The 25,947-nt window shown below is 39.0% G+C and overlaps 1 long non-coding RNA gene across 1 annotated transcript in view; it reads right to left on the bottom strand.

Moving 5' to 3' along the window:
- The window catches only part of LOC309855138, a 45,402-nt gene extending 25,672 nt beyond the window's left edge, over positions 1–19,730 (bottom strand). The window contains exons 1-2 of the long non-coding RNA XR_014306637.1: positions 19,538–19,730; positions 19,343–19,431 (exon numbers count right to left, since the gene is read on the bottom strand). This is a non-coding gene — a long non-coding RNA (uncharacterized lncRNA). The remainder of the gene's footprint in view (positions 1–19,342; positions 19,432–19,537) is intronic.
- Positions 19,731–25,947: the final 6,217 nt, after the last annotated feature.

Here is a 25,947-nt window from a genome sequence, read left to right on the forward strand (position 1 = left end):
TGCCATGGAGGAATATTGTCATAGGATTTGCATGGGCTGTTCAGAGAACACTAAGGAGCTTCATGACTCCACTGTAAAGTATGTATAGTAATGTGAGGAGGTACTGGGCAAGTAGGGCATGAATCACATGGACCGAAGAGAAAAGGAAGAGATGGACAAAACTACTTCAGAGTTTTTTGCAATTTTCCACATGAAGGAATGACCTAATGTGCAGAACTGGGGCTTAAAAGGAGCTGAGGGAATAGTGAGGAAATATGGTTAAAAGATAAAAATTCACAGCATTTATTGAATACTTGCAGGGGCTGTGCTGGCATGAACTAGTAAAGGTAAATACACACAATCCTTTGCTTTCAAGAAACTCTCTGTAGAAATATAGGCTTCGGTATCAGAGAGTCCTCCATTCAAATCTCTACTTTCCTACTTGGAAACTCTGTATTTAACTTTCTTAATCTGTTACTTTGAGATCCTTTGTTCACTTTTCTGGTCTGAAAAATCAAGAAAGACTGTCCTGGTTGCCTGCCCGATGGAACCTTTCTCCTAAGACCCTCTGACTTTGAAGGAGAAGTAATTCCCAGAGGTTGGTGTAAAGCTTAACTTTACATGTACATGGAAGAAGTACAGGACACAAAGTAAGTGCTCAGTAAAACACACACGGAAGTTTGGTAGTCTTTGTTTTTAAAAAAATGAACATATCTGACTACATAATAGTGTATGTTTGTTTCTTTTAATATGTCGGTCCCATCAAAATAATTATTTCTTTAAATTTAAGGGTATGCCCCAGAACACTGAATTTTGGACATTTAAAGTTATTTTTAGACTAATTTATCAGTATTCTCTAGAAAAAAATGAGAAAGAAAATAACTCACAGAAAGAAAAGAAAGAAGGATAAATGCTGTTAAACTAAGTGATATTTGATTTCTGAAACATAGGACTAAGTTATAAAGTGTTTCTCATAAGCTTCTCTTCCTATTTTATATATTCCCTCTTTCCTTTTATAGTCATGAGGTCTTTTTTTTTTTTTTAAGATTTTCAGTTATTTATTTGACAGACAGAGATCACAAGTAGGCAGAGAAGCAGGCAGAGAGAGAGGAAGAAGCAGGCTCCCCGCTGAGCGGAGAGTCCGATGCGGGGCTCGATAGGGTCCTGGGATCATGACCTGAGCCGAAGACAGAGGCTTTAATCCACTGAGCCACCCAGGCGCCCCAAGGTCTTGTTTTTTTAAATGATCTTACCAAAATGGCTATATTAATTAGTTAAGAATTTGCATAAACTTTTCTCAGACCAATCCTTCAGTCAAAGAATTTACAGTTGTTTGAAAGAAACGTTGGTTAAAACTAACCACACCAAAAATTTTCACTTCACTATATAAGTAAAGATAAAGTGATTTTTAAAATAGATTTTTTAAATATGACATCAGTAGTACCCCAGATATTACCTATTTTTAGCCTCCATGCTCATCCACACTGGTTCCTGGGATACTTCTGAATTAACACCATCACAGCACCTGATTAAGCATTCATGGATGCAGAAGGAATAGAAGAGGAGACACATACACTTGCCAAGCTCTTGGCATTCGGTCCTCTTGATTTTAAGTTGTTATACTGGCAAAATGATCTGAGTACACGTCCAAAATACTCATTCATATCAATGGTGAGGAGAATATATCTGCACTATCCATTTTCATTCTATTGTTTAGTCCCAATCAAATAAATAGATTCTAATTCAGAAAAATAAGTTTCTCTAGTGCCATCTTTTGTTCAAATGGCAGAGATACTGAAGTAAAAATTCCCCTCCAAAAAAGTCAGAAGCAATGACAGAAAGTAAGAAATATTTTTGTTGGTTCAAATGAAAGAGCTCGGAGTGTTTAGTTATGCTGGATAAAATATACCCAAACGTTACCTTCACTAATTAGAAGCTTAAGTCTGTATATAAAGATCTCCCCAACTGCAAATTTATCCCAGGAGCTGAAGTGGAGAGATTTAAAAATCTACTTTTTTTTTTTTTTAAATGATTTTCACCAGATGCTTTACACCTCTGTTTGGTGCTTGGTACCCAGGAGCTCTGTCTGAAGGCAGGTTAGCCGTGCTCACATTGGATTATGTTCGGAGCATAATCCAATCTCTGATTAATGGAAAGGCAAAACATTTGCAGTGTGTAATCTGACACACCAATGCTCACAGCAATGACTACCGTGCATTGAGAATGCAGCCCTAATAAAAGCAACTGCCCTTTCTTATTAGTTTTCTCCTTAGTGAAATTATTCTCTCTATATGAAAATAAGAATCTCATACATCCCAGTGGTAACTGTATTTGAACATAATGTGAGATTGGCTCTGACTCCTGTTTAGACGATTCTTTAACCTGGCAAGTACAAATTCTTACCTTGTGATGGTGGAGGAAAAGTAGGAGGGCCAGCTGGGCTGTGACATGGCCAGCAACTTGGTCTGGGAAGCATGGAGGAGGAATCAGCCCCTGACTGTCCAGGCTGAATCACCCCGGGGTAAGGCTGACAGGCTGATGAACTGAGGCCACCAGCTAACCTCACTACTGATGCCCTGGGAGTCAGAGGGAGCCACAAGACCCAGAATATACAGCTGTATTTAAAAGCAAGTGGACAAATCCATCGGGTGAAATCAACTATAGGCTAGACTGGAAACAGGGAGTGGACCATGCGATACATGACCCACATTTTACTTGAAACAATGAAGCTTTTGGGCTCCCTTAATTGTGGTATGGGGAGATTAGGGAGGCAACTAATTGGTGATTGTATCTGTTGTTTCCGTTTTTGGAAACACAATAAATATATATCTGGATCATATAATCTGAACTACTTCCAAAGATGACCTCCTACAATTTTTTTCAACCCTCCTAGAATTACCTGACAATATACCACTGAGTTATAATGAAAAATGTTGTACTAACTTATAAATATTTAAGTACATTTATTATAGGGGTGCTCTTGAAGCTATTTAGCATATCACAAGGAGTTTTATATATAGATGCCTCTCAGATTTAATGTGCAAAAAGTCACTTGGGGACATTGTAAAAGTGCACATTCTGATTTAGTAAGTCTAGGTGGGATGGTGGAAACCGTGTTTCTGGATTTATAGGAAATTCCCAGTGATGATGATGTTGATGCTCTTTGGACCACACTTTGTACAGCAAGCTGTATCAGTGTCCCATGGTAGTAATTTACTCGCAGAAAAGCTGCAATTGATGGCAATTTTTTATTCATTATGTAGTACTATGAATTGCACTGGTTTGGACCATATGAAATTATCAATGTTGAATCATCTTTTAACATACATCATTACAATTTCTTGTAATAATAGATATGGTATAGCAATGGTATACTCTGTAATCAGAGCTTTCTTAAGATTTTATTTATTTATTTGAGAAAGAGAATATGCATAACCTGGGGAGGGAGGGGCAAAGGAAGAGGAAGAAACAGATCCCCCCTGAGCAGGGAGTCTGACAGGGTGCTCAATCCCAGGACTCTGAGATCATGACCTGAGCTGAAAGCAGACGCCTAACCGACTGAGCCACCCAGATGTCCCTTCAGAGTTTTTTCTTTGAGTTGAGAGCCAGGTGGCTTGTAACTAAAACTGTGCCCCTCTCTCATAACAAAGTACACAGAACCATTTATAAGGAACATATTTTAGGCACTAACTTCCCCTCTTTGTAAGTAAGGAATCTTTAAGTTATAAGAAACCAAGACCTAAATTGACTGGCTTAAGAAAAAAATAGACTTACGTAATGAGGAATACCAGATTTAGACCTTTTCTTATGGTGTGCATAGATACAGGAACTCAAATACTGACATCAGACCTCAGTTTATCCATTCTGTTTTGTTTGCCTCTATGATGATTTTATTCTTAGGCAGATTCTGTCTTTAGATGACTCCTTGTAATCCAGGATGACAGCCTATCTTCTTTGCAGCTCCAACACAGAAAGAGTTTTTCCATTCAGGAACTGAATTTAATTGGATTTGCTTTGGCCAGAAGAATGGAAACCTCTGGTTAGCTAACCCTTGCTCTCATGCTTTCTCTGAACCTGGGTCAACTCTGTCAAACCCATATTGGCTGAGAGTTAGGGGTTATTCTTCAAGAAAAATTGGGTGACTATTACCAGAAAAAGGAAGAATATTGAGAATCCTTCCTAATAATGCCTTTCCTTTTGAGAAGATTATCCATCCCCACCTCAGTGTTGTCAGCATTGGCTTGTGACTTGCTTTGGCAAATGACCTGAGAGCAGAAGTGATAGGTGTCATTTCTAAGTGCAAGTTTTAAGAACCTAGGTGTGTTCTTCCATGCTCTCTCATCCCACTGCAGGATTCCAGACAAGAGCAGCTCTATCCGTGCAGATCCTGGCATGAGAACTTTTAATGTGAGCAAGAAATGTGCCTTTGTTGTTGTAAGCCACTGAATACTGGGTTGAACACAAGCTAATTCTTAGCCTAAACTGACTGATAAAATAGGCAAAACAACAGATGTTCACAATAACTACTCATCTCATTCCAACACGCACGTTGATTCTTCTTTTCAAACATAAATTTAAAAAACATCCACGCCAAATTTAATGCATATATTAAATATTGCTCTAAAACCCACTCAATTCCTCCCCAAGGAAAGAGATCATAAAATCTTGCCCTGCAGATAAGGATCTGCCTGCCTGCAGAGCAAAGGTCAGGATTTTTGAGTGCTGGGAATGTTTCTAGGTCAAATCCCGATTAACCTCTACTGGTGGAGCAACCTGTAGTTCAAGGATAGATTTAAATATATTTAAATGATGTATTTAGCTATCCCCAATACACATAATATACAATGGTGGAATTAAAAAAGAATAATTATAAAATAAAACAAATTCCTATTCTTCTTTTGAAAAGAAGGTAACAGAAAACAGCAGAATGGTCATGGGTCCATAGCAAATAAGAACTAGAGCCCTCCTAGCAGAACGAGTTTCCTGGTTCACCAGCCTGTCTTTTCCAATTCTTCTTTCTGTGAGCATCTTCTCTGTTTACTTCCATAGGAACATCTGAGATGACCTAAATAGAATTCTCCACTGGGGCTTCTCTGTTAGCTAGTATTGAGCTCATCTGGGCCTCCAGCAGTATTAAAGAAGAAGCCTTACGTTAGGAGTCCAAAGTGACCTGTCCTTTGCCCTCAGGCTTCATGTTTAATCTTGGCTTATGTGGATGAAGACGTTTAGGAGGAGGTGCTTGGGTGGGCTTGCCATATTTATCTTCTTATCTTATCCTCCACTCTATTTCTTACCTTACTGCTTTTTGGGCACTGACTATAGCTGAGCTCATCAAGCCTAGCTGTGTATCTTCCAAGACTCCAATCTCTTAGCTCATAAATTTCCAGCCACAGGCAGAAAAGGGCTCATGAATAGACAAATAAAGCAAAACACTAATTATTTTTACTTTTTGTTTTTACACAATCAAGTTGTAACTAAAGTAAAGAGTGTCTCTTTTTACAGAATCTTTGAAAATCAGTCAGCATATGCCAGACTCTGTTATTTTTCTACCAAGTCACTCATCTCCAGCCTAGGGAGTATGTGGACTGATTGCCCAAGGCACAAGACATGGACTTTAACCAACCACTTGGCTATGTCACAGGATTCCCAACTTTCCAGTCCAGGAGAGGGTTCTCTTTGTGCCTCATGTTACTTCAGCTCAGCTGGTGACATAGTTAAGATTCTGCGATTTGCAAAACCTCACTTCTAGGATCTTTTTAAACATCAGTGTAGGGTTCCTTGGGTGAAAGCTAGAAAAACCCTCTCTGGCTGACTGGAGGGAACAGAAGTTGAAAAAGGTCTAGATTATCTCACAGAACTGAAGGAAAAGTCAAACAACCAAACTTTGGATAGGATGAGATCCAAGAAGCTCCAGATATGTAAACAGCAAAAAGTGACGATTTTTATTTTGTGAGGGGGATTTATTTTATACAAATATCCACCACAGTCCTGAAGTCCTCATTTCCATTTTATCCTACTTTATTCTGTTGACTTTTTAAGCTACCAAAAATCCTTGGGAAACAAGATATAGAATAAAAACAAATAGTATCTAATACAGGTATTTGGTGAAACAATTCTTTCTTGAGATGAGAATCGCTCACAGTCCCTTGTTGAGTGTAAAAGGCCATGGTGGGTGATCCTCTCAAATTCAATCACACTCGAAGTTTTTCTTATTCTTCCTCCATTATTACTCTTTTCTCCCCCTGAAACTTGCCCTCCACTGGCTTCTCTTCTTCCCTCTTCTAATTTAGTTCAATAGCATCAGCAATTCTCCCAAATATCTTTGGTAAAAAGCGCGAAATTACTTCAATTTCTCCCCCACATCAACACCTCCACTTCCCAGAATTCATCCAATGTTGACTCTTTCTCCAAACTATCTCCAAAGACTCATGTCCCCTTTTCTGAGCCCATTGCTATTCTCCTAGTCCAGGGAACCTGCCCTTTTTCCTTAGAATAATTTCTTTCTTATTTTGGAATTTTCCATGATCCCTTAAACAACACCTAAGCACATGATACATATTAGTTAAGTAGGTAAGTAAATAAACATATGTCTGGGTTTGGAAATGCCCTAAGAGCTATAATTATAACTTCTTGCTCTGTGTTATGTCTACAATACCTAACACAATATCTGATATGCAGCACATTGGCAATAGATGCTTGAGAATATTCGAGAATGAATGAGTATGAAAATGAATTCCTTTTACAGGTTTTCACAGAATCTTGAAGATCCCAATGTGTCTACCTATAGCAACTCTTCAGTATAAATATGAATTTGGGTGGCAGACAGGAAGTTTTCAAAGAGTCTTACCAAAATGGAAGTACTTTTTAGGTTAGCAGAGTGACATTTGCGTACACACATTTAGGAGAGAAAGATATACTGAGAGTTTGCACCAAAGTAAAAACAGAGATTGAAAGTTTCATCAGTTGCCATTCACCTGTGTTTGGCAGAACTTTATCCTGGCCCACAAGGAGGCTTTCTGCAAGGGAAGTTCTGCAGTAAGATGCAGGCAGCTGGAGGTGAGAACATAATGTAGGCACCGAGGGAGAGCAGCGGTGACAGTCAATTCCTACCCTGGGCTTTACTTCTAGGCGGTGTTTCTATTCCACAAACTCCTGGCAATTAGGAGTCCAGCAAATCCATCATAAAGTTTTAGGGACGATGTAGGAACATGCAGTACTCCGTACATTCCATTGCTATCCTTTAGGCTGAATCTCCTCTGAGTTAATTAAATTCAAATAAGTATCTTTCCATTCCCTGGGACTTGGAAGGAGGAGTCCAATGCACTTGAGAAGTCACAAAACAGCCATTAGATGTTAATAACTAAGAACTGTTCCAACCTCTGCTGGTTTCAAATGAGAGGACCAGAAGCATAAAGCTCCATAGGGCATTACTAACTTCCTGAGGCACTCAGCTGCTGAAAATGAATTCCTCAAATAATAGTTTCCTTTTCCAAAATTTAGCTGGATCAGATATTTTTAGTTTAAAGGTCTTAATGAGACTTTGCAGGAACACGCACAGCAAGAGGGATTCCTGCACAATAAATCACTGGAGGTGTGCCACCTTACTGCTGGCAATTTGAATAAGTAACTTTGTTGATTTACAACAGATGTTTTTTCACTTAGCTGTCGCCCACCAAAGCCCACATTCGGCAGTAAAGTTCACGAGGCTCAGAACCATTTCTGTCTTACTCACTGCTGTCATAAATAGAACCTATCAGTGCCCAGCAGAGATTAGATGCTCAACAAAAATTTTTGACTGTACAAATGAAAGTCTTGTCTAAATACAGTACAAGAGCGTGTAGGGGGCTCAATTGGTTAAGTGGCTGACTTTCAGATTTGGCTCAGGTCATGATCTCAGGGTCATGGATCAAGCCCCAGGTCAGGCTTCTCGTGTGGAGTCTTCTGGAGATTCTCTCCCTATGCCTCGTCCTCCCTCTTTTCTTCTCCACCCTACCCCTGCACACGCAGGCACACCTGCTCTCTCTCTCTCTCTCTCTCTCTCTCCCAAATAAAGAAAATCTTTAAAATAAATAAATACAGTGTAATATTCTCTGGTCAATTCGATCAAAGAGCAAGTGATACCTAGTTTTGATCTTCAGATCCAAGGAGTAGAAATAACCTATTTTGAAGTAAAAATACTTTTGCTTCTTCCCCATTCTTTAATGGGGCTAGAAAGAATAGACTAAAAGCCTGGAGAAAGGCATAGCTCTGAAGGTTTTATGCATAAAATATTGCTTCTTGATGATAGATTGCTTTCGATACATAGGATAGTTTCACATACATTTCTCAATTTTTATTTATATTACATCTATCTATTTTCAGCTCCCAGTTTCATGCCTGTAAGTTCAAGCTTAACACATTTACACTGAATGAATATTTATTTTGGTTAAATTGATTAAAAATACTCTATTCCATTGGGTATTTGCTCAAAATTTACTTCTAGCTGTACAGATGTGTCTTTTCTGAGTCATCTTGTCCTTACCTTTAGCCCTGTTCCCAACTGGAGGTTTTCTTGAAAAGAAGACAAGACGAACATAATGCAAAATCAATAGATGTGATGTTTGGCAGTTTCCCCATCTCTAAAATGATAGTTACAATAGCACCTAATTCGTAAGGTAATTTAATGGCCTGAAGGATTTCATATATCTAAAATATGCAGAACATCCCCCTACAGCACTTAAACTTCTACCAAATGTTATGTATTATTATATTTGTTGTAGCTGCTGTTATGGGTTACAGCATCAAGTACTCATCCCTCTGAAGAGCACAGGTGGTTAAAAAGAAATCAGTCTAAACTAACAAATTATTGGAGAAAATTAAACCAGTACTTGGTCTAATTTTTGTTTGGTTGGGTTTTTCCTATGATACATAAGACACTTTTTCAGAGAATTTCTGAAGGCCATTCTTACCCGAAGCAAGAAATCGCCTCTGACATTGAATGCTGCAATTTCTTATTGCAGAAATGCCATGGCAGGTTGTTCAAGGCAGACTTCAAGATCCTATGGTGCATTATCTGTGAAGATGGACATGCTTAGCCTCTATCCAAGCCCGTTTGCTTCTTTGCTTTGCTTCTATGGCTTTTCCTCTCCCATTCATGCTCTCCTTCTCTCCATCCTCCTTTTCTTCTAGTCTTAGTTCTGTCCCACGGTCAAACACTTTTTCTTCTCTGGTGAGGTACAACCGTGAAGGTGGTGTAAGCTCTCTCGATGGGCAAACATCCATAGTTATTTATTTTGTGGCCCTTGATGGGTTCTTTGAATGATTAACTGACAATGCACACAAGAAGAGGGTTCTCCACATAGCAGTGGTTCTCCAAATGGCATTAGGGGTCTGTCAGAGGTCTAGGGATTCTTTGCAAGACTCTTTCATTTTGTGCTTTAGTTTTGAGAAAACAGTGAAAATTCAGACAAGCATTTTCTCAGTCATCTGGATGACCACCTAATGCTTGGGTATTGGTGTAAAATTTCAGTACCCACAATAGGTATTATTGTATATTATCTCTGTATTACTAATAATCACCAAAAATATCAAAATTCATTTATAATAAATTTCCCCAACTGCTATCAGCAGAACCCTTGAGGTCATCTTGGGATCCTGCAAATTCTTAAGTTTGAGAAACAAAACAAAACAAAACAAAACGAAATTATAAGACTGAAGAGAAGCAGAATCAATTTAAATAAAAACTAAAGTGAATACATGTTGGGATGCCTGGGTGGCTCAGTCATTAAGCATCTGCCTTGGGCGTAGGTCATGATCCCAGGGTCCTGGGATAGAGCCCCACATAGGGCTCCCTGCTCAGCAGGAAGCCCGCTTCTTCCTCTTCCACTCCCCCTGTTTGTGTTCCTTCTCTCTGTGTCTCTCTCTGTCAAATAAGTAAAATCTTTAAATAAATAAATAAATAAATAAAAATAAAGTGAATACATGTTTCCCAATGAAAGGCAGAAATTAGATACACAGAACTCTTGAGGGTGAAATTTATGGCAAGTCTTCCATCTTTATTAACAAATACAGAGTGAGTGCTAATTATGTACTAGAAAATGTTAACTTTTCTCACTACAGAGACAAATAAAGCTCGGCCACTGCCCTGAAAGGTTTGGACAACTGAAAGTAAGATAGTCACTTACCCAGGAGAGCCTATACTATAAGTTACGGAGTGGAGGCATTTTTTAAAAGTGCATTGGGACAAAAAGAAGGTAACACAAACTTCTGCTTAAAAAAAAGTTGGAAAAAGACTTAGATAGAAGATGGCATTTGAGTTGGGCCTTGAGGGCTATATGGACATTTATGAGGCAGAGAAGAGAGTGAGGTGGGATGAGAAAGATATTAGCATGGCCAGAGTTTCACTTTCATGAACAAAGGTTAAGGACTACAGTGGAAAACCTACACTGGGATTAGATTTTGAAAGATCTCCCATGCCCTGTTAAGCAGGTTGATCTTTCCTTTGTTGTCCATAGAAAGCAGACAGAAGTGTTAAAGGAGGCTGAGACAGGATAAATATTTCTCCAGGAAGTAGTAGTCTATCAATAGTATGGAAGATGAGTTAGAAAGGAGGAGAAACTGGTCAGAAGGTTGTGAAAATGATCCAAACAGTGGCAAAACCAATGAAAATCTTTGATTCAGGTTTTATGACAAAAGAGTTGGAACAGACAAAAATGGAAGAGTAACTGTATGTGGGAAAAAAATCAAAGAGGATACTGCAGATTCTAGGCACAGCCTGGGTAGATCTTGATGGGGGTGGGGTGAGGGGTGGTTGCAAAGAGACAGGAGAGTCAACAAAGAAAATTGTACTTAGCTGCTAGCATGAGAAGGTGGGGAGGAAATGATCAGGTTTATTTTGGAAATACTGAATCTGAATTGCTTTGATTCATTGTGAAAGATCTTACCTACCCCTTCAGCTATGATCCTCTCCTCACATCTCATTCACTCTTGTCAACCTACCTTAATAAAACTGCCAGTTATTATAGTAGCAAAAGTGTTTATTCGGGAATAGTGGAGAATTGCAATTCAGATTACGCAAATTAAGGCAAAACATAGGCAAATCCAGAGACTAAAGGAGAAGAACACTCTTTTATGCAGAAATGTTGGAGAGTAAGGGTTTGAGAGGGGCTGCTGTAAACAAAAAAAGAGTAAAGTGGGAGTTTAAAGTGCGGTGGCTTCTCATTGGCTGAGCCTTGACAGTCTCTCATTGGCTGGACTGTTAACAGGGGCGGAGAAAAGCTACTTTCCCCCTGCTAGGGCAGGGAAAGTACAGGTTGGTTCTGCCTCAGGCTGCAAGGAGTGGTATCAGGGGAGCGCCCCCTTCTGGCCTTCCATTTCCATTTAAAACTAGGTTTCCTTTTTTCAGTTTCACTCTTTAATTTCAAGCACCACAAATCTCCAGATAAATGGCTTTCTCAAAGACCACTGAAATATTCCAATCACTAAAACCCATGTTCTCTTTTCAGGCCTCAATTCACTTGCTCTTTTGTAAAAGTTGAATATAAGTATAGATCCATAGGTAAGGCGGAATAATAAATTATTCTCCAAATGGGGACACCTTTGAAAGTGGAAGGGTCAGTGTTAACAATTATGTTGGGGCATAATTATGTTGGGGCAATCCTGGACAAACCAGAACTTTTAGTCTCCAGAGAGTTAGGAATGTGCCAGGTCTGGAATTTATCCTCCCAAAAGGCAAGTATATGCTGAGAAATAGTAGGGCACCCACAGTTTATCTTGAATAATAGTGGAATAAAGAGCCTCCTATTTCCATGACAGTAAAATTTTCCCATTCTCCATCAGCACTGGGGCAGGGTTTGGGAGCAGGCTTCCCTGGAAAGATCAGAACAATAGATGGAGGTGGGGGGCAACATGATTTCTAGACATCCTGACTAAAGCTACTTAGAGGATGAAACTAAAATATAAAAGACAACTCCCGATTTTGCCATCATAAAAAGATTGATCATCTGAAAGAAAAGATTGGTCATATGAAAGCAAATCATGTGTCCTGCTTTCATAAATTTCCAAAATGGGCATACGTGTGGGAGTTCCAAAGGGTTAGAGAAGACACTGTGGACTCAGATTATTTCACTTTTTAAAAAAGAATGATACAGGGACACATGTTTTGTGGCTCAGTAGGTTATGTGGATGCCTTCAGCTCAGGTCATGATCCCAGAATCCTGGGATCATGTCCCACATAGGGCTCTTTGCTCATCGGGGAATCTGCTTCTCTCTCTACCTGTTTCTCCCTTGCTTGCGCGCACTATCTCTCTCTCTTACAAATAAATAAAATAAAATCTTTAAAAATAAACTAAAAAGCATGATGCAACTAAATGAGAGAAAACAAACAACAAAAAGACTGTAATGTTAGACATTTCTTGATTTTTGAGACCAAGTGGTGGTTTCAGTTCAGTGCTTGACTGAACTCATGCATATTTTTCTTTCTTATTTTAACAATGTCTCCCTGTGGGGAAGATAAATATCTGTCTAAGAACTTTATTCCTAATCAAAATACTGTATCTTCAGCTTTTAAAAATAGATGTATATATGCAACATAAGGATCAAAAACATCATTGTTGGATTTATACTACAATATGGTTACCCTAATCCTTTTCATTTTTCCTAAAGTTTGACCATCATGATGTTTGCCATGCCTTTCCAATTTTTAGTTTTTAAAGATCAGACTTCTGCTGAGAATACTGATGTTTTAAAAGTATTTCTAAGGGCACCTGGGTGGCTCAGTAGGTTAAAGCCTCTGCTTTTGACTCAGGTCATGATCCCAGGATCCTGGGATCAAGTCCCGCATCGGGCTCTCTGCTCGGCAGGGAGCCTGCTTTCTCCTCTCTCTCTGACTGGGTCTCTGTTACTTGTGATCTCTGGCTGTCAAATAAATAAATAAAATCTTAAAAAGAAAAAAAAAAGCATTTCTAAAGTATAGACCATTTGAAGAAGGGTTTTTCCAGGACTTGGAGCCACTTTATTACCATTAAGAAAAAAAAAAAGAAAGGAACATAAACTTGAGATTTTGAAAAGTACATTTTGCTAAAATAGTGATAATTCTTCCATATGTTGTATTTGTGCTGTTGATTTGTGACAGAGAAGTATTTTCTTAAGAAGTAATAGTGATTTATATGTAATTGTTTTTCTACAACTAAAAAGCCAAAAATTATTATTATTTATTTTAAAGATTTTATTTACTTATTTGACAGACAGAGATCATAAGTAGACAGAGAAAGAGGAGGAAGCAAGCTCCCTGCTGAGCAGAGAGCCCGATGTGGGGCTCGATCCCAGGACCTTGGGATCAGGACCTGAGCCAAAAGCAGAGACTTAACCCACTGAGCCACCCAGGTGTCCCGAGCCAAAATTTTTTTTTTTTCTACTTTAGCAATTGATAGAATGTTAAAGCCAAAGTCCTTTCTTGAAATAATCTGTTCAGTCACATCACACCTACCGTAATTTATACACCTACTTGTAATTTATAATTCTGTATGACTATCATTTAGCTTTCAAAAAATACCATTAATATATTCTGGGCTACAAAGTTGTTATTTTTCTATTCAATGAAAGAAATAAGAAAATTAGGCATATCAAGTAAGGTCCTAAAGCAGAGTGAGAGAACAGAGGAAACTCTTTGAGTAGAACATTTGTAAGTACTTCTGTTGGACTGAACTTTATAATGGTCAGAGAGAGAAAAATGCAGAGCTCTATTAAGAATTGAGCTTAAATATATGTTATAAATCTCCTAGGCTGGTTGTTTCCCAATCTTAATTACTGAAGTAGAGCATATGAAAGGTCTAAGCCCTTAGTTAGAGTAAGTGATATGGTATTCAGGTGTCAGGAATAAAAATCTGATTGTAATTTTTTTTTTTAAAAGTAGATAAAGGATTATGACTTAGGGACATGCTTGACCAGTTAGGATGTTATGGGTTTTGTGTTTGCTTTGTTTTTGTGGTTGCTCTTCTGAATTCTCTAGTTTTGTTCTGAAATGAAAGGAAGCAGAAAAATGCAATAAGCAAGAAAAGGGGGGAGGGGCAGGTGTTGGTCCTTTCGCTGAAAAGGGGTAAATACAATATTCCAGAGCTCAGTAGGACTATCAGATGGGCAAATCAAAATCATCTTTCAGGTAAGTCTCACGAGACCATGAGATATCATTAAACTGCCGTGAAACCTCACTTATTGGCAGTAGGAAAATTCATGGGCACTCAAGAAGTTTTATTACATCCCAAGTCTCTGGAACTGTTGATGCCTGAAGAGTGAGAAAAAAAATGGTTTTCTTTCATTTTTAAGGAATATTAGGGTTGGATGAAATAATGAAAGAAATCATTTCACATTCACTTCAAGAGATGCAATTAACTTAGATATAGATATTGTTTAACTTATCTTATGTTCTGTCCATTTGTTTAGAGCAAATAATTTAAAATTAACATTTTATATTTACTATTTTAGTAAATCATGGTATTTTATAGAAAAAGCTTAATTGAATGTAATACAAGATAAAGGCTCTCGTATCTAGCAATTCTAGCCACGGATATGTGGTTGTTGGAACCATACGGTCATAATCCAAGGTTTATACTTGTTGGATATATTGTAGCTATAAAGTCAGGAGAGGAAAAAATGAGCTTCCATAAATTGAAATCTGGAAATCCAAATTCAAAACTGATGAAGACAATCAAAGAGGTAAAGAAAACATAATGTAAGAAATAAAACTCTCATTTCTTTATATCTTGTGTTTTTCAGTGACTTTCTGAAACTTCCAAGTTGGTTTCTTATAGAAATAAAATTTTGAAGGTTGGTTATTAGTCAACAAATATTTTTTGTGCCTTTCCTATGCACAAGTAAAGCAAGTTTTCCTCTAGCTACTATTTCCCACCCTCAGTGCTTCTTCCTTGTCTCCTTTACCACTGTGGATCTCCGGTCCTGAGATCTCTTTAAAACTTCCTACATCTATAAGCACAACTATTTCAAATAAGTGCATGAGTAATTTTCTTAGTTTCTTCTAATGCCTGAGGCAATTTCTGTACAAGAAAACACAAAGCATCTCATGAATTCAGTTAGTATTTGAATCTGGCCATGGATTTGACCGCAGTGCCAAGAGGGTCACCTTACACTCAAGGCATTCACTCAGGTGATGGTGGTCTCCCTGAGGCTTGGTATGCCTCTAGTCATGGAAGCCCTTGGACTCTGAATGTGCTAGATGAAAATGTGCTGTATCTTTGGAGTCCCCCATTCACTGAAAGCACTTAATATAAATATCCGATACCCTCTACACCACAAAGATAAGCTCATGTGCACCTCAGTTCCATTTGCTTTGTTAATTTTTTATTTTTATTTTTCTCCCCAGTAGTCTTAACCTGTCTGTAAATTCCATGAACACTAAGTTAGAGAACAGTCAGAACTAGACCTTCAGATCCAGTCTTTCCCTTTTAGAACAGTGATGTTATTTCAAACTATATTTTTGTTTGCCATAACCTCACATCCCTTAGGATGCATTAGTCCACAGACCTGCATGTAGACTTCTGTGCAGGGGGGGCCTTGAGACCAGTATGACTCGTGACCATGATTCTTCACAAGATATTGCAGTGTTTTATGTGCAGGGGAAGAAACACACTTTACGAGGTATGAGCCATGTCCTTGGAGAACGTTCAATCTACTAGAGAAGATAAGACACATAGCGCTGATTATAGTACAGATTGAAAGTCACGTCTGCCACACAAGTAGCTGTGAGAAGAACTGACACAGATATAAACTAGAAAATGTCATGCCCACTGGGTGTGGACATGGTGGTCAATTTCAGGCTGCAAAAGGAAGAAAGCCTTAGTCTGCTCTAGATGCAGGGTTCTGAGCTGGTGGTTTTGATGCTGAGAACTTCTACCCAGTTCTCTCTCTCTACCCTTATTTTCTCTTTCCTACCAAGGATCAGAACACCAGAGTTGTACTGGACTCCATTTTGGTAACCGGAGCAGGTACTTTGCCCTCAAGACAAGCTTAAAGTCCTCCCATCCTTTCTCTTTCCATTACTGAGCACTCAGGCTGTGAGTTGACTTTCATTTCCTGCCCTTCTTATGTATAAGAGTTAGGTCTTTGTCCATGGTGTGAGGGAAGGTCCAACTCTCTTCCCAACTGCATTGTCCTTCCTTGCATTCACCTGAGCTGGGACCCCTTCAGGGAAGCCCACCAACCACAGTGCCCACACGCCTGTGTTTACAGACTCCTTGCTGAACAGGGAGTCTGGCCTACCTACACCAAGGTCAGCCAACCACAGCCCCCCAGGCTAGAAGAACTGCTTTCTGTGGGAAGGAATAGGAAGCTTCATTTAAATAAATATATGAATAATAAAAATAAGAACTTTGGGTTAGTTTTGAATCTGTAAGTGAATTTTGAGTCCCACATTTCAGAAAAAAAGACTTCTTGAGTTTTGATCTTTTTAAGCTCAGTTGTTTGTTAATCTCACCGTGAGAGGGAAAGCGTAAAATCAGAAATGCATAAATAAAAGAATCTTCTGAGAACACTGCTATTCAAGATGTGATTATTTGTGGGAAAAAAATGTGCCATTAAAGATAAAAAAGTAATTCTTGGGGCGCCTGGGTGGCTCAGTGGGTTAAGCCTCTGCCTTCGGCTCAGGTCATGATCTCAGGCTCCTAGGATCGAGTCCCGAATCTGGCTCTCTGCTCAGCAGGGAGCCTGCTTCCTCCTCTCTGCCTAACTCTCTGCCTACTTGTGATCTTTCTCTGTCAAATAAATAAATAAAGTCTTTAAAAAAAAAAAAGTAATTCCACACAGGAATTATAACTAAATTCAAAAGAGCATAAACTTTTCGCAGCCTGTAGAGGGACTTTCTACGTTAATATTAGTGAACTCACAGCAGATGAATTAAGCTCTTTAAAATTACAAAAGCTGATTTTCTCTTCTTATAACTCAATGAATTTTACAAAGAACAAGTGTCTCAGGTAACAAGTGCTTTACAGGATGTGTCTCGGTTTACAGAGTTTTTGTAAACTTCTAGTATTGGAGAAGAGCTTCCTATTTTTATAAATATGAATTCTGTTTTAAATTCAAGTTTATTAAGTTCTGCTTCAGCTATAAGCTATTCTCAATAATTTAAAAGAATTATTCCTATTGGCCTAAGAAAATAATGTCTTTCCCATCAGAAACTGTAAGCAGACTTTAAAAACTTAAAATCATAAAAATATCCATCCTCCCCAAATGTATCTACAGATTCAGTACAATGCCAATTAAAAGCCCAACATATTTTTTCACATATTTTGACAAGTTGATTCTAAGATTTAAACAGTAAAGGGCCAAGCAAGTGGGGGCTTACTGCCAGACATATCTCGAAACTTACTGCAATGCAAAGGTAATTAAGATAGCACATCATTTGTCTGGAGACAGACAAATTGGCCAAGGAAGCCAAACAGAAACTCCAGGTACAAAACCCACATATACAAATCTGATAATTAATGAAACGGGGCTTAAAGCTCAAGGGTAAAAGGAGGAACTGTCTATAAACAGCACTAGCATGTTTAGTTTTAGATACAAAATCATGAAGATTGCATTTCAACTTCACATCCTCTACATGTATGACCTTAAGGTAAGTGACAGAATTAAATATTCCAGGCAATATGACAAACTTTTAAAAGACCTTATAAGGAATATCTTAATTGCTTCAAGATAGAGCATTTTTTAAAAAACATGAAAGAACTAACCATAAAAGAAAGATTGATAATTTCACTACACGAAAATAAAGGACTCCTGATCATCAAAAGAACTCATTAAAAAGAGAGGCAGAAGACATGAACCTTCTCCAAAGCAGACATACAAATGGCTAACAGACACATGAAAAAAATGCTCAACATCATTAGCCATTGAGGAAATTCAAATCAAAACCACATTGAGATACCACCTTACACCAGTCAGAATGGCCAAAATTAACAAGGCAGGAAACAACAAATGCTGGCAAGGATGTGGAGAAAAGGGAACCCTCCTACACTGTTGGTGGGAATGCAAGCTGGTACATACTTTGGAAAAGTGTGGAGATTCCTCAAAAAGTTAAAAAAATAGCTACCCTATGACCCAGCAATTGCACTACTGGGTATTTATCCCAAATATAAAGATGAAGTGAAAAGAAGGGGCACATGCACCCCAATGTTCATAGCAGCAATGTCCACAACAGCCAAATTCTGGAAGGAGCTGAGATGCCCTTCAACAGATCAATGGATAAAGAAGATGGGATTCATATATACAAGGGAATATTATTCAGTCATCAGAAAGGATGAATACCCACAATTTGCATTGACATGGATGGAACTGGAGGATATGATGCTGAGTGAAATAAGTTAAGCAGAGAGAGTCAATTTTCCTATGGTTTCACTCATATGTGGAACATAAGGAATAGCTCGGAGGACCACAGGGGAAGGGAGGGAAAAATGAATGGGAAGAAATCAGAGAGGGAGATTAAGCATGAGAGATCATGGACTCTGGGAACGAAACTGAGGGTTACAGAAGGGAGCAGGGTGGGGAGATGGGGTAGCTGGGTGATGGGTATTAAGGAGGGCACATGCTGTGCTAAGCAGTGGGTGTTATATGGAACTAATGAAACACTACATCAACAACTAATGATGCACTGTATGGTGACTAACATAACAACAACAAAAAAACCCAAACCCATTAAAAAAAAAAAAAAAAGTGAGAGACAAGGGGTCCCTGGGTGGCACAGTCCGTTGAGCTCCAGACTCCTAGTTTTGGCTCAGGTGGTGATCTCACTGTCTTGGGATCAAGACCCACGTTGGGCTCTGGGCTCAGTGGGGGGGGGGGGGGTCTGCTAGAGATTGTCTGTCTCTCTCCCTCTGCCCGTCCCCCCACTTGTGCATGCTCTCTCTCTCTCGCTCTCAAATTAATTAAATAAATAAGTAAAATCTTTAAAATAATAACAATAATAATAAAGTGAGTGGACGAGTAGGAAGAACGTATTTGCAGAACAAAGTTGTACCAGCAAAGGTTTTGTGGGAAGAGTGTGTAAAGAATTCTTACAAATAAAGTGAAAAAGCAAGAAATTACACAGCAATTGGCAAAAGACATGCATAGGAGTTTCCCAGATAAGGAGGCACAACTGATGCCTCACCTATGAAAACATGCCCCCCTCCACGGCAGTCAGAGGAGTGTGAACTGGAACTACAGTGAGACAGTATTTCACTTCTGCCTGAGGGGGTGTGCCTTACTAAATACGAGGCTGGGGAGCCCTTTCAACTTTTGGTGCCTTAGTTTTTCCATTCCAAAGATGAGACTTTTCTTTACTCATGTTTGCCACAGTCGGGTCTGTTATTCCACATTCTTTTAAACCCGAATACCTTACCTGTTTCGTTACATCCGTTCTTCTCACCCTTGTATCAGTTTCTAATGGATTTAGCAGGAAGCAGACATTTCTGTTCGGCGTGTACAAACCTGTGAAAACATTAAAGGAATGGAAGTGGAGATGGAAATTTCAGGCCACCAGGTGTCTTTATGCATAAACATAAATAATGCTGCCATAAAACTGACCCCAGCCTACCTTTTAAGTAGGAAAACATTCTCCTTTAATCCAACACGGGTAATTATGGATGATTCATTTGTTACTAATTTGCTGGAAACTCCGTTCAGAAAATGCTAACAATACATATATTAAGCCTTTCGTTAACACAGGACATTCGACGGGAATCTGTTCACTCTGATACTGTTCTTCTGAGGAAGTCCTTAGATGTGTCTCCTAATCAGCATAACGAGCTCTTTGGAATTTATGAAATCTAAAACTCCTTTCAGCTTTCAAGTTTCTGCTCTGTGCTTGCACTGTGAAGGACCGTTTACTTTCATAAAAACAGACTGAAGAGCTATCACGGGCCCCTCCCTCCTCCCCATCCGCTCTGCTTCTGGGTCTAACTCCAGTTCTTTTTTTTCCCTCTTCCCTTATTCCTCTGCCTCTCTCTCTAGCTTTTATCCCTCTTACTCTATTGCTCTTTCTCTCGTTTACTCCGTGATTAAAAAATAAAATAAATGAGATAAAATAAACCAAATTAGAAATGTCTACTAACTTTCTAAAAAGTCATCCTTCACAACACTGAGCAGCACTGCTAGCATGCTTCAATATACAGTACGTAGTTATGAATTTAACAAAATAAGTATGACCCATATTTCTCCTTGTAACCATGGTCTTATACAATGAGATATATTCGCTAGCGATGAACAGATGATCCATCTTTCTCGTATCAAAAATTAGCTTCCTTAAGTCTTCCAGGAATTTTTAGGAGTACTCAAAGCAATTGCTCACAACCTGGTCTGTCAGCAGGAGATCCCAAGCCTTCCAGACACTTCGTTTGCGCTTTCTCTTTGGCTCCCCTGGAAGCCATCTGGGCAGCTTGACCTCTCATCTGCCCTTCTAGAGGAGGTCACTGACCCTGTAAGACACAGACTCCAGATGCTGATGAAAACCCAGCTTTCTGGCGTCAAAGAATCTCCCGATTCCCAGTAGAGGTAGGGAAGATGGCTTCCTCTTGAACAAATCCTACTTCATTATCTGGGCAAGGAGGTAGTTTTGCATCTATGCTCATCTCAATTCTTCATGAAAAAGAGCATTGTCAAATTCTGGTCCTCTCTGGGGTAACCCAAGGCTCACTCATGGTTCAAGGGGCATGTATGGAACAGACCATTTCCATGAGGGAGAGATAGAGCCTCCCACTGTTCTCCTAAACCGTGCCCCGACGTAGAACTTCAAGCCCCTCCTCCCATGCTGTCCTCTAAATAATCTGTTTCCTATGCTATTCAACCTCCTAAAATATAATCCATGCCTGGAATTAAAAATTCTTTCTGCTTCTTCTGCTTCTCCCTTTTCCAGCCATTCTAGTTAAAATCAATGGCTTCCAGCTTGTCAAAGATATAAGCATATCCTGGAAGAAGATAAGATCCCGGCCCAACCATTCCTCAGGGCCTAATTAAATAATTAATTAGACTGACCTGCTAGACCTGGAATTCCAACCTGATGCATGAACTTGGTGGAAGACACTGATTGCTTGTCCCACTAAGTGAGAGCAAAAACTGCATTCGCCTAGCTCGAAGGGAAAGTTAAGGGTGGACTAGACCTTGTTTTTATCATTTGTCTGTAATGCTGTATATTTTTCTGACTGCATTTTATATTTTATTTTATATTTTTCTACAAGCATGCTGTAAAACACTTGAAAATTGCACATGTATAAATCACTCTGAAATCTTATCACACTGAGACAACCACTGTTAAGAACCTGACATTCCTATTTCATGTCCCTCTTTGAACATACATGCAGATGTAGACTAAATTTGCATAAATGGAATCATATCCCACTTCCTGTTTACATTTTGGAAAATTTTAATGTTGTCTTTTTTCATTCTGCCCTTATAAGTGCTCTTATTTTTTTTTTTTTTAAAGATTTTATTTATTTATTTGACAGAGAGAAATCACAAGTAGGCAGAGAGGCAGGCAGAGAGAGAGACAGAGGAGGAAGCAGGCTCCCTGCTGAGCAGAGAGCCCAATGTGGGACTCGATCCCAGGACCCTGAGATCATGACCCGAGCCGAAGGCAGCGGCTTAACCACTGAGCCACCCAGGCGCCCCTCTTATTTTTTTTTTAATCCCTCATATCATTTACCTAGCGTTGCTTATTGTGAGTACTTCTTTCTCCTCCTTTGAGTGCAGAATTGCCTTAAGAATGAGACCAAAAGCATCCGTGTAACCACCACCTCACTAAAACTGAAATATCATTACACAGCTGATATCTCCCCCTCCCTCCCACATGTTAACCACCATCGTAATTTGTTATTTGTCACTAACATAATTATCCTTAACCACACGTCATATACATCTTTGTCCCTCAACAACATACAACAGTTTTATATGTTTTCTACCTTCATACAAATAATCACAATTTATATATTTTTCTGGAACTTCTCTTTTTGTGGCTCCATGGGATAGGAGTAACTCTAGCTTGTTCATGTTTGCTATTTTGTAGCATGCTAGTCTGTTGTTTATCTAGTTCCCTGTTAATGGATATTGGTATTGCTTCCCGCTTTTTTGCTACCCTGAGATACATTGCCCTAAATATTCTTTTCAAGTTGAGAGGTAGTGCAACATAGCAGTTTGAACACCAACTGCACCGCCATGAATCTGCCACATGGCAGTCCATTTAATAGCTAAGCAACCGGGGTACCTGGGTGGCTCAGTGGGTTAAAGCCTCTGTCTTCGGCTCAGGTCATGATCTCAGGGTCCTGGGATGGAGCCCCACATCAGGCTCTCTGCTCAGCAGGGAGACTGCTTCCTCATCTCTCTCTGCCTGCCTCTCTGCCTACTTGTGATCTCTGTCAAATAAATAAACAAAATCTTTAAAAAAAATAGCTGAGCGGGACGCCTGGGTGGCTCAGTTGGTTGAGCAGCTGCCTTCGGCTCAGGTCATGATCCCAGAGTCCCACATCGGGCTCCTTGCTCCGCGGGGAGCCTGCTTCTCCCTCTGACTCTGCCTTCCACTCTGTCTGCCTGTGCTCGCTCTCTCTCTGACAAATAAATAAATAAAATCTTAAAAAAAAAAAAATAGCTGAGCAACCTTGGCAAAGTTATTTAATCTCTCCAGGCCTCAGTTTCCCATTTTAAAATGGAGATAAAATTTACTTCATAAGAACATTGAGATGATCAGCTTGAAGCATATGTAACTGTGATTTCTGTAGGCCGAAGAGAGTCAAATATCAGCATTTTCATATGGTACAAACTCCTATGAGTTGATAGACACATGGTTAATATTGTAACTATATGGTAAATACTCAGTCATTGTTAACTGTAACGATAGTGATGATGATGATGATGATGATGATGGTGATAATGATGCCATTTCTTTGTGTTCATGTGTATCAGAGTTTCCCCAACCTACACATCTAAGAACAGAAGTGCTGGGTCACGGGATCTGTATAAACTCAATTTTTATTTCCAAAATTTTTGCCAGAATTTTCCTATCCAAGATATGATTGAGCTTACCATATATTTCAGTCTCCTTTAATAGATCTCAATAAAGTTTTATAGTAAGTTTGTAATAAATTCTCTTTCTGTGTGTGTACACATTTACTATTATTTCAACAAAGCAACTTGCAACACTTTACATGTTTAAAACTTAACGTGATCTTTTCTTTCCAGTGAACAAAAAGAAAATCTTAAAATAGACTGAAGCAAAATTACAATAGAGAATGTCAATTCCAAAGAAGATCCTACAGGTTCTATGTTGTCTTCCATCAAGTGGCAGGCCTCAAGTCATCATTAAGAGTGAAATCAAGTTTTTCTCCTGTTCTCTCCCCCATCCCTCCTCTTCCTCCTCCTCCTTCGACTCTTCTCCTGTTTCTGCTTCTGCCAATGAAATATTTTAAAATTATACATTCTAGATATTGATTGCTGTTACATAAGAATTCAATTGATTTTTTTTTTTTTTTTTTTTGCTTTAATATTCCAGATTCAAAGGTGAACATCCTCTGATGTTCTGATGTCAAGGGGAGACAGGACTCTGATTACCTATTCAGATCCTGTGACTTCTCCATGTTTCTGCAAGATTAGCATGACCTTCCTCAAAATGCTCAGACACCATCTTTGCGTTTCATGGATCAGGAAAGTTCTTTGTTGATCTCTCTCTAGGACTGTCACCCAGAGCTCTTAGACACTGTTTCTTTGGTTTGCCTTAGCTCACAGAGAAAAGCTTGCTCTAACCGTACCCAGAGAAGCCCTTGGCTCTATTTGCTCCTGGCACCCTCCCCAGCCTCTCTGTGGCCCCAGTGGCCATATCTGGTGATTGGATGGAGCTGCTATCTTCCCTAGATCCACCTCTACTCTTTGTTTTCCCTCTCTATTCAGAGGATCAAGAGATTCACTCTGCTGTATAACAAAGGCTGGTTCAGTCCCAAGAACAAGGTTCCATCTGAGAATAAATACAAACTACCGAAAGTTCCCAATTAAGTCAACATCTTATTAGTCATATGAGCTGATATGACTTAGGAATTTATTTGTAATAGGAGAATGCTAATTTAATGTAAGAGACTATTAGTCAAAAGTGTTATGAATAATTTCAGGACAAATCATAGTAAACAATTCAATGCCAAATGATTAAATAGTAAAATTAAATTAATATGAGAAGAGTGAGAACTACAAAGAGACTTTCCATGACCTAACATGGAGTGGAATATTTTTCCAGAATAACATGTATAATATTTTAAAGAGTCATATCTATTTAAAATCCCATTCTTTCTGTATCTCCTTATGCAAGTGATTATCCTCTGTTGTTTTTCTATCTCCATTTTCTTCCCCCCTCTCTGCTGGACCCTTTCCAAAAACACTTAAATCAAACTTAGTATCTGCCATCTTTAAAAATAAAAACAAAACTACTCCCTGCAACTGTGGTTTTATCTCTCCTTTTCAAAGCCAAATTTTTCAAAAGCATTAATTATGGTTTTTATTGCCTCCTCTCTACCTCGCATTTACTACCAACCCATTTCATTTTGGCTCACCATGGTCATCCATCTATACCAAGACTCTATTTGCCGGAGGCACACGCTGTCTTCCACACAAGGCATCTCTGAGTCCTCATCTTCCTGAGCCTCTGAGAAGCATGTACTCCACACTCCATGGCAGCATCAGGCTTCTTTCCTTGCTCCCCAGATCTACTACTCCTCAATCTCCATTGCCAGTCTCAGCCCCCCTCTCCAGCTCAGAGTGTACACGTTCTCTTTCATTCTAAGCACATGCCCTTTCAGTTCCTAGAATATTCTCTACTCTCTTTTTCACATGCTCTTTCCTCTCTTTGGAATGCGCTTCCCTAGCCTTTCTCATGGAAATACCTACTCAGCTTAAATACCATTTTGCTCAGGAGGGCCCCTTTGCTCTCGGCTTAGTCCAGTCCACCTGCTATACACTCCTCTGGCAACCAGTAATTCTCCCTCATTAAAAACAAATTTAAAAAATATATAATATGAAATATAAATATAAATGCATATATATATAGTAGGATATATATTACATAGTACATGGTTGATCTTTGTGTTCACAACTAAACTCTAAGCTCTAGAGAACGAGAGACTATAATTTCTTATTCACTGCCACAGAATTAGCATACAGTTGGCATAGCAAAATATTTGTTAATTGAATAGATAAAAAAATCCTAGGAGTGCCAGTCTGTTAAACATCCAGCTCTTGATTTCAGCTTAGTTTATGGTCTCAGGGTTGCGAGATGGAGCCTTCTGCCCAGCTCCATGCCAAGTGTGGAGCCTGCTTGAGATTCTGTCTCCCTCTTCCTCTGCTCCTCCCCCCATAATACACACACACACTCTCTCTCTCCAGAAAACAAAAACAAAAACCCCCAAAACCAACATACAACCTATACAGAAGAAAAAACTTGTGTGATGGAAACTAACATAAATTCTGCCTACTTACAGAAAGAGATCACTTGAAAGTTTTCCTTGGATTGAAAGGATTCTTTGCTATAAAGGCAAATGGATCTTGAGTCTGGATAATATCCATTAACATCGGTGTAAGTTGCCTTGTGGGTCATATTGTTGACTTTTGAAGATATTTCAGTATACTGTCATATCTAAATGTAAACTATCTTCCTGAAATCAGCTATAGTTTTTGTGAGTGTCACCTTTTCTGAAGAAAAGCTAAGATGCTTTCCCATTAGAACAATTTAATAATTCGAATGAAAATAAAAAAAATATAAGTTCAAAGCAAAAAGTAAATATAGATTTAGAAGATATTTAATAAAAACCTTTTAATGTCTTTTGTTTTAGGTAGCTCAAGTTCCTTTTTTATTGTATGGTGGGAAAACCCCACTCGGCTACCACAGGATTCTATGATGGCTTGGAGCTTGCATTCTAGACCCAGTAGCTTCCCGGGAGGAAAAAGGCAACCAGCCCAGCACATATGGGCCTTTCCAAA

The sequence above is a fragment of the Mustela nivalis genome, assembly GCF_964662115.1.
Source record: "Mustela nivalis genome assembly, chromosome: 20".
Classification (NCBI taxonomy): Eukaryota; Metazoa; Chordata; class Mammalia; order Carnivora; family Mustelidae; genus Mustela; species Mustela nivalis.